The following is a 14,998-nucleotide window of genomic DNA, read 5'->3' as shown; positions in this document are numbered from 1 at the left end:
GGTCTTAATCAAAGCCAACACCAAGTAAAGCTAGGATTAAGGTGTAACCATGACGCGGATTGAGACTAGGTCGTAGACATTAACCCCTACCCGAGGCCAAACAAAATTTGTAAACACTCAACACACCCCTACACAAGTATAATGGTAAGTTGAGGGTCGAACCCAAAGGAATGGTGGGCGATTATCTATTGTCTATGGTCAAGCTATTCCGAATTCTAATTCTCCTCTCCTCCTCTCCTAAAATAGAAGGGAAAACTATATATAGGAAAGATACAAAAGAAGAGTTAGTTAGATCGTCCCAAAAGAAACCCCAGAAGGCGCGGTCGCATCAGAGGAGAGGCACGGCCGCGGGAAAAAGGGTACGGAACAGGGGCCCTGGCAGGCGCGCCCACACCCGCACTAGGCGCGCCCGCGCCACCTAGGTTCGCGGCCGCACCACCCTCGTGCGCGCCCGCACCTGTTAGCAGGGGAGCCCCCCCTCTTCTTCGTCCAAGCTCATCCTCGTGGGCTCGTCTTTATGATTATGATGAACACCAAGGAAGGTAGTCTTGAAAGGGCCATTTTGGTGGGTTCATGGCAAAGATGACGCCCCCACCGCATATGTGCACCGATCTCTTGACTTGCTCTTTGCGTTCCTTCACACTTGAAGCTCCGAAAGGAAAACATGAGGCATCCAAATTGGTGAGAAATACGAGAGGAAGGCTCGGGAATCCTTGGAGACACGATCATAACCTAAAAACAAACGAAAACAAACAAATAAAAAGGAAAAAGAACAAATAAACAAAGAAATGCACAAAACAAGGAAACTAACTATGGAAAGCACAAACTAAAGAAATAAAGAACAAAACTAAGGAAAAGGGCTATAAAGAAGCATGAAAATCATCCTAAAAGAGGCCAAATGAGTGCCATAAATAACACTCATCAAATTCCCCCAAGCTAAACTTTTGCTCGTCCTCGAGCAAAACAAAGCAAGAAAGAATAAGGATGAAAGACTTATTCAAAAAGAAAAAGAAACACTCAAGATGAGAATATACACTAAGACTCACTGTCGTAGGAATCACGATTGTTTTTAGCTACAACAAGCCATTTTAAACCCCTAGATCGCCCTAGAGGACGAGTAATGCTCTCGTAAGGGTATCCTAAGAGTTTACCCATAACTTACCCCCAACATCCAAGAGGCAAAACCATTAAAAGAAAAGAAAAAGGGAAAAAGGGAAAACAAAACCTTTGCGAAATGGACTTACAAAGAGACTACAATGCAAATGAATGAAAATATTTCTCAAGTAGTCAAGGTATACACGTTCCAAGATATCCAAGGTTGATTGAAAAATAAGGTATGCGAAGCATAGGAACTAGACATCACAATCCACGTTCATCCCAATCGATCTTACCGCGTTCTCCCCACTAGTCTCAAATCTCCCCTTAGCGAGCATCCCAATGATTCCTCGAAGGAACCGGAAAAAGAGATTTATTTAGGCTACTCGACAATCTTGACTATGCATCCCCTTTCCTTAGGCAATGACCCATGATTCCCTCCCTCGAATAGTGACTCAAATTCTAGGTCGAAAGGGCTTTCCCAAAGGTTGTAACGTAAGGCATAAAGGGTGAAGGTAGGATAAAATTTAAAATTTAGCGGTTTTCCTAAATAGTGAAGCAAAAGGGTGATCAATCCTCAACATCACGATCAAGAAATCACCAAACAAAAATGACAACACCCCCAAGCTTATTCAAAGCTATACTCACAAGAATATATACAAAAAACGTAAACGCTTCTCCCCCAGCTTAAATGAAGCATTTTCCTCAATGCTTAGAAGGAGAAAAGAATACATCAAAATGTTTTTGAAATTTTCACTTTTTTAATTTTTTGGTTATTTTTTGTTTTATTTTTATTTGTAAAGCCATGCTTTGTCCTTGCCTTTTTTTTAAAATTCGGACGGCTTTTTTTTTTCTTATATATTGCACTTATTTGTCCATGCCTCTTTTAATGTAGGGCGACTTTTACTCGTACTCATTTGCCATTATTCACAAAGAAAACCATAATCACAAGCTTGCATCAATGGAACCACATATCCCAAGTATATCACCACAAACTCCTTCAAGAATGATCAATTGCTTCACAAAAACAAGAAAAGAAAGAAAATGAAACAAAAGGCCAAAGATCCAAAGATGTGGCTTGAAAAGAAGGAAATAGGCTCAAATGGTTGCAAGAAGGCAAATGTAAACCCAAAAACAAATATTAAACAAACTATCCTAAAAATGAAAAATACCACCCCGAAAAAGGTGCATTTGTCCTCCCTATATAGCTCGGTCTCGGGTTTAAGAATCATAAATCAAGCTTTATAGATTAGGTTTGCAATAGTCAAGGATCCACGCCGCTCATACAAAATAGGTTGAAGGCTTGAAAAACGATGAACCTCACATGGATGTAGCAAAAACTCACTAGAGGTGTCAAATCGACTATAGGGAGCAACTACCAACATGCCACAAACAAGCAGAATCCGGCTTCATGATCCACCTAGTTAAAACAACTACCCTAGCATACACCTATCCTAGAGTCAACCAAGCATAGTCTCAAACCGTGCATACCTTTACTACCTAGGAAGAAATTCATGAAAAAGAGAAAGTCTAATGTACAAAGTCCAATTCATAAAGAAAACAAAAATGAAAAATAAGCCTCAAAAGCAAACCATATACCAAGACAAGAACAAAGTAAAAATAAAGGAAAAATGAAAAGAAAAGAAAAGGAGAGCCATAGATAAAGAAAGAAAAGGAAAAAGTGATAAAGGAACTAGAAAGCAAGTTAAAAACATATATCCCAATCCACATACAAGTGATCGAATGACAACATCGTCAACGATCCCAAACACGTTACGTGTTAACAAGCAATCATCCTTGAACCGTTCAACTTCCTCTAAACTAAACCTAATCTATGCATCCAAAGAAAATAAAGAGAAAAATTAGAAAGGTCTCACCGGGCTATCCATGATTAGCATAATAAACAAAGGTGAAAGAAAGAACCACCATTGTTGTGCTCCAAAATCGTAAGCATCATCAAAAAGTCATGTGGGAACAAGAAAAGTAAAAGAAGCTATAAACAAAGAAAAAGGTTAGTAACTTCAAAACAAAAGAAAAAGATACTAAAAAGTAAAACTAAACTAAGCTAACAAAAACATTAAACAACTGAGCAAAATTAGGCTAACAAAAATCAAAACGGAAAGTAAAGAAAAACTAAGTAAACAACTAAACAACTAACTAACTAAAAGGTACTAAACTACAAGATTTGGATTCAAAGGGATTTGGATTCAAGGGTTTTGGATATAAGGGAGCAAGAAACAATCAACATCATCACAAGGAAATCATCACAACAACAATGGCAAAACAAACTCATGGGACTAGCAACAAGCAACAACAAGACTAGAGACCAAGATAAGGAAACCATCATGCAAGAGGCAAGTAAAATTCAAGGTAAGCAACAACAACAAATATTGGCAACCGAGATACAAAGAAGTTCCCCCAAGCTAAACATGAATACATCTCAACATCCCAACAATACTAACCAAGCACATAAACATAAGGGGTGGAGGTAAGAGGCACAAAATAGAGGGAACTAAGACTCATCATTACCACCACCACTTGGCCCGGCCTCATTAGAATCATTGTTGCCCATGTAGTCATCGAAGGTTGGGGGTGAGTAAGGAGCCCAACCTCCGGTGAATCCCTCGGGCCAACCATAATGCCCCTTGAAATTATCTTGTTGCCAAGGGGCAAGAGGTGTGAATTGCTCGGTCAAGGTGAGCTCAAATGGATGGTTAGGGTGCACATAGGGGTAATTAGGGTCACCCCTATAGTCACACCCTCCGGGAGCTCGGTAATCATAGTTACCACGCTCGTCCGGGTAAGAACGGGGCTCGATACCGGGCTCTAAAGGCCCTTGCCAATAAGGATGCCCATGCGAAGGTATAGGACCTTGCTGGGGCGGAAAGTAAGGATAGTTAACCGAGGAGTGATGCTCCCTCGGTTAACCTCTGCATCATAAAGTTGTTGTTGAATGAACATACCTTGTTACATTTCGGAAATACCTCGCATATGGGAGTAGAGGGCCTCAAAATCTTGGTCATACATGCCCTCCAAGTGGATTTGTAACCCACTCATTTAGTTACTAAGGGCCTCCAAGTCGAAGCTAGCAAATTGAGGTTGTTGCGTTTGCCCTTGATGTTGTTGTTGTTGTTGTTGACGTTGTTGTTGTTGTTGTTGATGTTGACGTTGTTGTTGTTGTTGTTGTTGATGTTGTTGTTGTTGTTCGTCCTCAACTTCTTCTTCTTCTTCTTCCTCATCGGATTTAAAGAATGGGCGGCGGAAGCCCTTGGGGACATGCCACACATTAGGGGTGTCCGTTCGGTGGAGAGATGTCAAAGATGTGTTGGGAAGGTAGCACCAATGCTTGTTATCCCGAAGCCACTCATAATTCCCCTCCTCATAATGTTTGGAGATAAATTGAATTTTCCCCAATTGTTTCATATCAAGGTACACGGAGTCGGCATCTCCAACCGGCTTGCAATAAGGCAAATGATGATCAAGGTGGAGGTTGGTCAAGAGCCTAGTGACTATTCCCCCACGAGGAATCTCCCCGGTGTCCCGGTCTTGCAAGGCTACACAATAAGTGGCAAAGATGTAACCCAAGTTCAACCGGCCACGATATTCTCCTCTAGTGGCCAACCATAGAATTTTGAGCTCCAATTTTCTCATCTTTCCCAACTCTTGCTTGGGGAAAACCGAGTACCCCAAAAGACGGTGAACAACCCGAAGACAAGGTTGGTAGAAATTTCTAATCTTGGCCCGCTTGGTGACAAACTCACCACCTCCGGAGATATCGTCCCACCAAGAATCCTGATCATACTCCTCAAAAATATAAGGCTCTAGATCCAAGATGTCACCATGAGGATCAAAATCTAGAGCGGCATTGAATTGCTCTAAGGAGAGGTCGAAGAAGCTGTTGAAAATTTAGAATTGAACCCTATATTGACCCTCTACGGGAACTATTTCAACCGAAGCAAAGAACTCGAGAGTGGGCTCAACATATAGGTGCGGTAGCTACGGGAGATGAATGTGCCCATTCGTAGGTTGATCAACAACTCCCTTACATCCTCAGCAATCCCCAATGCGGACATGTCGGATTGAAAGTAGTGTCTTGTGGGTTTGAGAGAGCGGTTTTCTTTTCATTTATGGTACCGGTTCTTGTGTTTTTTATCGTTGAATTTTCTTTTGGGTGGTGGAGTAGGGTTATGTGTTTGGGAGGTGGATGTGCTTGGGGTAGGTGCATCAGTGGAGACATTTCTTTTGCGTTTCTTAACAAGGTTTTTGAGGACTCTCGACATGATGAACTTCAAGTGCAAGGATCACAAAAAAAAACCAATCACAAAATTCCCACAACAATCCGCAAAATCACCAACCAAGAACTTCAATATCCACATATCACAATTCCAATCCAAATAACCAAACAACACCAAAAATCCAACAATTTCTTCCCACACAATCAACAATCACAAGAAGAACCACCAATACCACAATAGCACCTTACTACCCACACTACCAAAATTCAAATTCCAAAATTCTCAACAAAATTGCTCACAAATGCTACAAAATCAACAAACAACACAATGTGAGGTAAAATCAAACAACAAACAACTCAAATAATCAACCAAAAACCAATATCAATCATCAAAATCATCAAAGTTGGTACTACCACTATTCATGCTCATGAACAAATCAAAACTTGCAAATATATGACATAATTGAGCAATTAAAAGCTAGAGAAGATGATTATACCATATATAAAGCAAGATTGAACCACTTTTAACCACCAATATCCACCAAATAGAAAAACCCCAAATTATACCCAAGTATAGATGAGAGAGATTGGAGGTTTAATTTGATGAAAGTAGTATGAATTTGATGGTTTGGATGGAAATGTAGAAGTGAATTTGGAGTGAAAATTTGAGTGATTTGAGTTGAAATTTTGATGAGTTGTTGAAGGTAGTGGTGCGGTCTTGAGGGTTTGAGGATGATGGGGGTCGAAGCTATGAAGGAGGAATAAGGGGAAATGAAAGAAGAAAGAAAGGAAGGAAGATAAAGGGTGAAGCACGGGCTGATGCGCGCCCGCACCAGCCAGGTGCGCGGCCGCACCAAGTGCGTGCGCGCCCGCAGCTGAGCCCAGCCTAGCTCTCTCTTTTTCTTTTTTTAGGTTTTTGGTGCGTTCATTTGGTGGGTTCACAAATAATGATGATGATAAACACCAACATAGGCAGTAGCAAAATCCCGTTTTAGTGGGTTTAAAACGAGAATTTCATGAACCCACCATAAGAACCCACCAAGTGCAAACTTCCTTCAACTTTAAAGCATAAAATCCCTAACTTACCTCACCAAGATTCTTACCCTTTTACCTCAAATTTCGATAAAATCGAGTATAATCACATCAAAAACCGCAAAACACCTTCTTATTCTTCATGCTCACTTAATGAAATCCAATCCTAAAAATGCAACCTACAAATCCAATCAAGTAGAAAAGTGAAAGGAAAGAAAATAAAAGAAGGAAAAATAAGAGAAATTCAAAAATAAAAAAGAAAAGTTAGAAATCTCCGGGTTGCCTCCCGGGAAGCGCTTGCTTATGGTCCTAAGCTCGACCCTTCCTCCAAATCATGGAGGGTAAAAGAACACCACCTTCTTCAAGGCAGCAGAAAGAGCAAATTCTTTTTTAACTTCTAGCAACCTCTTGTTGTTGCTGCTTGATGAAACTTCCTTCAAAGACTTTTCAATTGCAAATTTTTCTTTCCGTAACTTCTTTCTCTCTCTCTTCTTCTTAGAATCATGAGCTTTTTTCTTTGGGTTGTTGCTTATTATAGATGGTTTCTCACCATCCATACTCATGGAAACATCCTCTCCATCTTGAGGATAGAGCTCAAACCAATGAGGGATTTCAACTTCCTCCTCATCCGTTAGCTTGGGAATCATCATTTTCTCTTCACTAACCTTCTTGCCATCAAAACTTGAAAGAACATCATAACAATTCTCAAGAACATCGTTAGTTGAAGAATTAATCATGCACACATTATCAATAAAGCGAGGGGAATTAGCACACATAATTCCTTGCATAAGAGACAAAGACTCATGCATTGGTTTCAACTCAAAGCTTTCCTCTTTCTTACCAATTCTCAAGGTAATACGGCCTCCTTTCACATCTATTAAGGCTCCCGAAGTGGCTAAGAAAGGTCTTCCTAAAATGATAGGGATATGGTCATCATCCGCAATCTCAAGCACAATGAAATCAACGGGAATAGTGAACCCTCCTATCTTAAGAGGAACATCCTCAACTCTCCCGTTTGGAATCATAATAGTCCGATCGGCCAATTGAAGGGTTATTTAAGATGGGAGTAGCTCACCTAGCTCGAGTTTCTTGAAAATGGAATAAGGCATGACGCTCATACTAGCTCCAAGATCACAAAAAGCATTATTAAACATTTTCCTTTTGATCTCACATGGAATAGAGAAGTTTCCCGGATCCTCCATTTTCTTGGGCAACTCATTATGAATGAAAGCACTACAACAACTCCCAACTTCAACCGAATCAACTTCATTGCACATTCTCTTCCCACTCAAAATCTCCTTAAGGAACTTAGAGTACCTAGGCATTTGGGTAATTGCATCGGTGAACGGGATAGAAAGGTGAACTTCCTTGAGCATAGCAATAAACTTTCCAAATTGCTCATCAATTTTGTGCCTCAAGAATTTTTGTGGGTATGGAAGGTCGGGTCTCCGCACTTCCTCACGCTCTTTCTCACTACTCCTTTTTTTTCTCTTGCACCTCCTCATAACTCACACTCTTATACTCAACCTTCTCAACTTCTGCTCTTGGGTCACTCCTCTCCTCATCCTCCTCAATGGACCTAGAAGCTCCCTCATTAAGAACTCTCCCACTCCTAGTGGTGATAGAACAAACGGGTTTCTTAGGTTCCACTCCTTGAGAAGGCAAAGAGGATGGACTAGCATAATCCTTTAGAGTGTTGGCTAGTTGGGTTATTTGTGTCTCAAGCATTTTGTTATGAGTCATCATCTCATTAAATTTCTTCCAAATTTGTCTTAAATGATGATGGTTGGGAATAAGAATTTTCACCATTGCCTTGAGGCTTTGGAGCAAAACCGGGTGGGGGTCCCCTTTGGTTGTTATTTTGAAAACTTCCCCGATTTTGGTTGTTGTTCCACTTGCCGCGGCCTTGATTATTGCCACCATTATGGTAATGATTACCAAAGCCTTAAGATTGACTTTGGTTACCATACCCATGGCTCGGGTTTTGATTACTATAGCCTTGGTTGTTATAGTTACCTCGAAAACCTTGGTTTCCTTTGTTCCTATAGCCTCCATTGTTGTAGTTATCGAAACCACCTTGGGGGTGAGAATTCCTATTACTAAAATTTTTAGTCCCATCAAATCTTTGACCACCATTGACATTAGACACAAATTTCACATGTTCATATTCATTAATTTCAACATCATCACATCCATCAACAAAAGTTTGAGAACACATGGAAGAATCATGATCATAAGATCCACAAGAATCACAAAATAGACAACCACTTGGCATGTTATTGGAAGTAGAAGGTGAAGAGTTAGAAAATGTACCTCTCCCTTTAGATTGGGAGGGAAGACTCAATGAATTCGTAGAAACACTCTCAAGATTTTCTTTGATCGACGTCACTTCCTTCCCTAGATTTGAAATTTGGGAAGACAAGTTGTTAATCGCATTGAGATGATCCACCGAATAAACCGTCGAGCCACTCTTGCTCGTAGATTCCCTCTCTCCTTCTTGCCAATCTCTATAGTATCTCACCACATCCTCAATTATGTCAACTACCTCTTCTTCCGTCCTATTCATTATAGGACCTCCGGCTCCTCCATCTAGGCATGACTTGCCTTGAGCACTCAAGCCTCCATAGAAAATTTGTATCACCTGATAGGTAGGAATTCCATGATGTGGAAACTCTCTTTGGTACTCCTTGTACCTCTCCCATGCTTCATAGAGATTCTCATTAGGCCTTTGTTTGAATCCTTGGATGAAGGCTCTAGCCTCCGCCGTCTTCTTTTGTGGGTAAAAGCGAGACAAAAAAGCTTTGGTGAATTCATCCCATGTCCTAAGAAAATTTGGCTTAACCTCCTTATCCAACTACTCTAAGGCACGACCAATAAGAGAAAAGGGAAACAACTTTAGCCGAATAAACTCTTGAGAAATGACGTTCACCTTGATAGTATTACAATACTTCTCAAATTCCTTTAGGTGATTCAGCGGGCTCTCACTCTTGGCTCCACTAAATTGCCTCCTTTCTATCAAAGTAATCATTGCCGGTCTAATTTCAAAATCGTTCGCCGGTGTTGTAGGTGGAGCAATGCCACTCTCAAACCTATAAGCACCGGGAATTCCCAACTCCTTCAAAGCTAATCTTGGATTCTCTCCCATGGCTTGCTCTTCTTCTTCCTCAAATTCTTCTTCACTTGAGGAACTTAGGCTCAAAGACCGGTTGGCTACCCTTCTTCGTGAAAGAGTTCTTTCAATTTCCGGATCCAAAGGAACTAAGGACCTAACACGAGTTCTACTATGAATGCAAAAGCTCAAAAGAAATTGTTAGTAACACGGCTACAAGTGTAGCCTAAAAGAAAGAAGAAAAATCTTTTTGTATTTTTGAATAAGATGGAATAGACTCAACAACAATACAAAATCACAACGCCATTCCCCGGCAACGGCGCCATTTTGACGCGGGTTGAGACTAGGTCGTTGAAACTAACCCCTACCCGAGGCCAAACAAAATTTGTAAACACTCAACACACCCCTACACAAGTATAATGGTAAGTTGAGGGTCGAAACCAAAGGAATGGTGGGCGATTATCTTCTACTGTCTATATTCAAGCTATTCCGAATTGTAATGATTGGGTGTGAATGTTATGCTAGGACAAAGACGACTAATAAACAAGAAGAAATCAAATGTAATAAACACTAGGGCTAGGATCCACATGTAATCATAACGGATTCAACTAATTGGGAGGTCAAATTGACTAAGTCAAGCAATGTGAGGGAAAATCAATCATGCAACCAAAAGAGCATATCAAGCTATTCTCCTAGAGGTCTAACTAGCGTCAACTACGATAAACTCTAGCTAGGAAACATCACAAGACACCTCAATCGTGTAAATGCAAGCCACAAATCAATGGTCCGTATCAATGTGAACTTACAATGCAATCTAGTGCAACAATCAAAGTTAGCTACTCTTTAATTAATCACACACATGCACATGATCATCAACCAATTTAATCACATAGTCAACTCCATCGATTTTCCCCAATTAGCTTTAATCCATTACTCATACATGCTTCACCATTACCCTAGCAAGCTATCTACTCACTAGCCATTGAAATCAAAATCAAAACAACACTAAGCAACAAATTCATCATGATCAAATCAAACAAGCTAAAATCAAACACAAATCAATCTTTAATCAAACTTGAACATTCAACAAACAATTGAAATCAAACTAAAGATTGAATTAAAGAAAAGGAAATCTTACTATCTTGATCAAAGATCAAAGGAATTAAAGAAAGCTTCAATCATCAACAATCCACCATGAATTTCTCTCACTAAAACCTAGAGTTTCTCTCTCTAAAAATCTCTCTAATTTGATCAAAAACTAATTCTAATTCTATTCTAATTCTCCTCTCCTCCTCTCCTAAAATAGAAGGGAAAACTATATATAGGAAAGATACAAAAGAAGATTTAGTTAGATCGTCCCAAAAGAAACCCCAGGAAGGCGCAGTCGCATCAGTGGAGAGGCGCGGCCGCGGGAGAAAGGGTACGGAACAGGGGCCCTGGCAGGCGCGCCCGCACCACCCAGGTGCACGGCCGCACCACCCTCGTGCGCGCCCGCACCTGTTAGCAGGGGAGGCCCCCCTCTTCTTCGTCCAAGCTCATCCTCGTGGGCTTGTCTTTATGATGATGATGAACACCAAGGAAGGCAGTCTTGAAAGGGCCATTTTGGTGGGTTCATGGAAAATATGACGCCCCCACCGCATACGTGCACCAATCTCTTGACTTGTTCAACTTCACACTTGAAGCTCCGAAAGGCGAACATGAGGCATCCCAATTGATGAGAAATACAAGAGGAAGGCTCGGGAATCCTTGGAGACACGATCATAACCTAAAAACAAACGAAAACAAACAAATAAAAGGGAAAAAAACAAATAAACAAAGAAATGCACAAAATAAGGAAACTAACTATGGAAAGCACAAACTAACAAAATAAAGAACAAAACTAAGGAAAAGGGCTACAAAGAAGCATGAAAATCATCCTAAAAGAGGCCAAATGAGTGCCATAAATGACACTCATCAAAACACAAAGATTACAAGGTAGCAATCACAAAGAAAGCAAGATAATCACAAAGATTATGGTAGAGAGAGAAAGTCTCTTTGATTACAAAATCAAGCAAAGTTCAACATTAATTTTTGCAAAACGTCTTAAAAACAACTTAAATAGTGCGCATAAACTAACAAAAAAACGGGAAAAGGTTCGGCCGAACTTAGGGTCAATTCGGTCGAACTTGTGTGTAGGTTCGGTCGGACTTGTGGGTAGGTTCGGTCGAACTTTTGGAGTTCGGCCACTCCTGCAAAGATGCTAAAATAAGGTCTGAAACTGCCTGGAAGTTCGGTCAAACCAGATTTGGTTCGGTCGAACTCCCCTGCTCCTGGACAGCTCAACTTCAAACGTTCATAACTTCTTAGTTTCTTGCTCAAATTTGGCATGTGACTAGTCGTTGGAAAGATTTTGAACTCTACTTTCACCTTTAACTTGAATCACTTAAAAATTCCTTGTAATGAAGGAGATATGGCTGAATGAAGTAGTTGCATCATATATTGATAAGCTTCTTGTCTTCAAGTGTGATAATGGTTAGCCCTGAAAGGTGACCTCCAAGGAGCTTGGCCCGATTTCGTGTCACGACACGTGGCATGTCTTCCACATCTTCCACTAAGTTCCATGCACCCACGTCATCAATAGTTGCCGCAAAATCCATCACCGGGGTCGCCTAGCCCATAGCTATAAGCATACGGGCATACGACACCTCCGCCCAACTCAAGTTACCTACCTGCCCCAAATCACTGAGGCAAATAAGTAACCCAATGGAAAAATGCTCTCCCCGATCACTCAAGATAGTGATGGAAAGAACGTGAGCAATGTATATTCGAGCCAGCTGCTTAAGTGTACACTGCCGATTAACCTCGTTAGCCGACAACTTATCAGCAAGAACCGAGTAAGGACAAGACTGCGCATACATGTGAAGGGCCGCCGCAAGACGGTCTCCCACGAGGTCACACAGTCTCTTGTCTGACCCATTAACGACCTCCATAGCTACGGGCTCACCTCCGAAAGGAAAACCCGTAATCATAGAGAAATCGTAAGGGGTAACCGTCATCTCTCCCCATGGAAAGTGAAAAGTGTTGGTGGTATCCCACCAAAACTCCAGCAATCCACGAAGGAAAGCCGACGACGCAGGCTGACTTGATAAATCCTAAAGAGCCGCCAGCTAGGAGCTGATCCCTGAAAGCCCCACAATCTCCTTTACCACCTCGGGTAAACTCTCAAAACGACCCCGCAGATCACTAGAGCCGTATAAGCGCATGCTAGGCTCACTCTAAAAAAGAAAGGCACAAAAGAGAGTAAAAAAAACTTGTTTTGAAGAAAAAAGAAAAAAATCGGAGGCGCAAAAAACTCACAATGCCCCGCCAACTTCTGATCGAGACGTGATGGTTTGGGTCCCATTTAAGGACCCTAGTGTCCCAGTTGGGAGGAGCCTCCCAAACCACATCCTCCTAGCAACGACGATCGACTCCGACATGTCGCTCCCGAACCTCCTCACAAGGACAGGTCACCCTCTTTCGAGGGCAAACCGCCTCGTCAGGCACGGGGTCTCCTAGAACCTCCTCAGCATCGACAAATGGAGGCGAATCCATGCTATAAATGGATAAAGTTTCGTTAATAGTTTATTTTTTCTAAACTAAGCTAATATACATGTTCTGGACCTATTTCGGCCGCATAACGGCTACCGAAAGGGCAAAACACAAACATCGAATGCCACCCCTGCTAGGGGGCTACGATACCTGCAGTTAAACTCGGTAAATGGGGTCTTCTAACACCCAAAAAGGCCATCCTATACCGGTTTAAACTAAGCATTCAAGGGATTATGTTTTAAAATCTCAAAGAATCAACTATTCCTAGGCGAATAATAGTAACAATAATACAATCATCGTCTACCAAACAATCTTGAAGTTCGAACATGGCAAAAATAAGCTAAGTATACACTTCGCACCAATTTTCGGATTCAAAATTTTCAAAACATTATTTATGAAGATATAACTAGTTCTAATACAATTACTTCATAATCAGCAAGTATAGCTAAAATGAGCAAGCAAAATAACAAGAAACAAACACAATTCAAAGAAAAGTGCAAAAAATGTACTCAAACGAAGAAATGCTCATACAAGGTTCAATACTTAGCCATTTTTCATGAAATTTTCTGCAAAATACTCCTTAAACATAGCACAGTAACATGGAACAAACAATTTCAAGAATAATGGTCTGAATCGAAAACTCCCAAATTCAAAAATTGGGGTTTAATGATTCGAAAAACACCCAAATTCCGCCAAAAACAAACGAATTAAAACAAAAAACTTACATTGGATTGTGGAAAATATGAATTAAGGGTGAGATCTACTTCCTTTGGTCTCAAAAATTGCAAAAAACCGAGATTTTTAGAGAGAGAGAGAGAGGGACGAAAATGGCGAAAGAATAAGAAGAAGAGTGTGAAATGAAAATCGCGCTCAGCGATTTTTTTTGCTGACTTAAATGTCGCGCGCAACTTAAATAGTTGCGCGTGACAGACCAGCGCAACTCAAAACGATGTGCGCGCATGGCCAGCGCGACCCACTGAGTTGCGCACGGACACCGGTCACTAAAATGACCGGTACCCAGATTTTGACCTGTCTGATTATTTTCCAACGATTTTTGCTCGTTATTAGACGTAATGGCGCGCAAATTATCAAAATCTTTTTAAATTGTTTTGCATTTTGTAGTTTGATTTCTTATTTAATAGTTTTTGCATCATTTTGCATGCACACCGTGCTTTATGCCTTCCCTAAGCATACATTTTGAACGTTTTTCGTAAAAGTGTCTTAAGACGTTCTGTGGTGGTGTTTTACGTAAAAGCTCCCATAGATAGGTTTGTCATTTTACTATACTGACTTTTAAATGTCCGTCTTTTCTTCTTTTTTCATGTCCACAGCAAAAAGGAAGGCATCATCATGCAGCGTAAAAATGCAAGGTGTTATCATACAGCATAAAATTGTATGGCGTAGGTGTTGCATAAAATTTCACTTCTTCCCCATCTTTGCAAGATCTACCTCTCGGAACTAAAAGGTAGGGTTAGGTGTTAGCTCACGAGTCGACAGGCACGCCGAACCATTCAGGAACAGACACTTCTTGATTGGAAGCAAATACAGTAGTTAGTGTACTTACTAGCTTACCGGACAGTTAGGCTGTCGTCCACCCCCTGTATAAAGAGCGACGAGACGATGTCACACCTATGTAGTCACGTGACCCCAGTCCTGAGACACGTGTACTCATCTTGTGGACAAAACTGTTGAGAGAGTTGCCGATTTTCTTCTTTCTCACTGGATTTGGATATATGCCTCCAATAATCCGGAGACATGTATTTCTATCTTGTGGACATCGAGTATTACGTTTTGACAAGCGAATTGTCAAGAACTCTATTCCGGTTACGAATTAAAGGCCAAAATGTTTAGGCTGCGAAAGCCAAAAGACTTCAAAAGTCGGACGGCTGCGAAAGCCGAAACATTCTTTTTATCATCTTTTCAAATTGTTAAAATTAGGCTAAAGTTTCAATGACGTA

The 14,998-nt window shown here is 40.9% G+C and overlaps 1 non-coding gene across 1 annotated transcript; it reads left to right on the top strand.

Moving 5' to 3' along the window:
• Positions 1 to 9,015: 9,015 nt before the first annotated feature.
• Positions 9,016 to 9,121, top strand: LOC145607780 (small nucleolar RNA R71). Its single transcript, XR_014105628.1, has one exon. It is a non-coding gene; the product is annotated as a small nucleolar RNA R71 (small nucleolar RNA).
• Positions 9,122 to 14,998: the final 5,877 nt, after the last annotated feature.

The sequence above is a fragment of the Chenopodium album genome, chromosome 2 (assembly GCF_948465745.1).
Source record: "Chenopodium album chromosome 2, dcCheAlbu1.1, whole genome shotgun sequence".
NCBI classification, from domain to species: domain Eukaryota; kingdom Viridiplantae; phylum Streptophyta; class Magnoliopsida; order Caryophyllales; family Amaranthaceae; genus Chenopodium; species Chenopodium album.
This window is presented reverse-complemented; position numbering and strand designations above follow the sequence as displayed.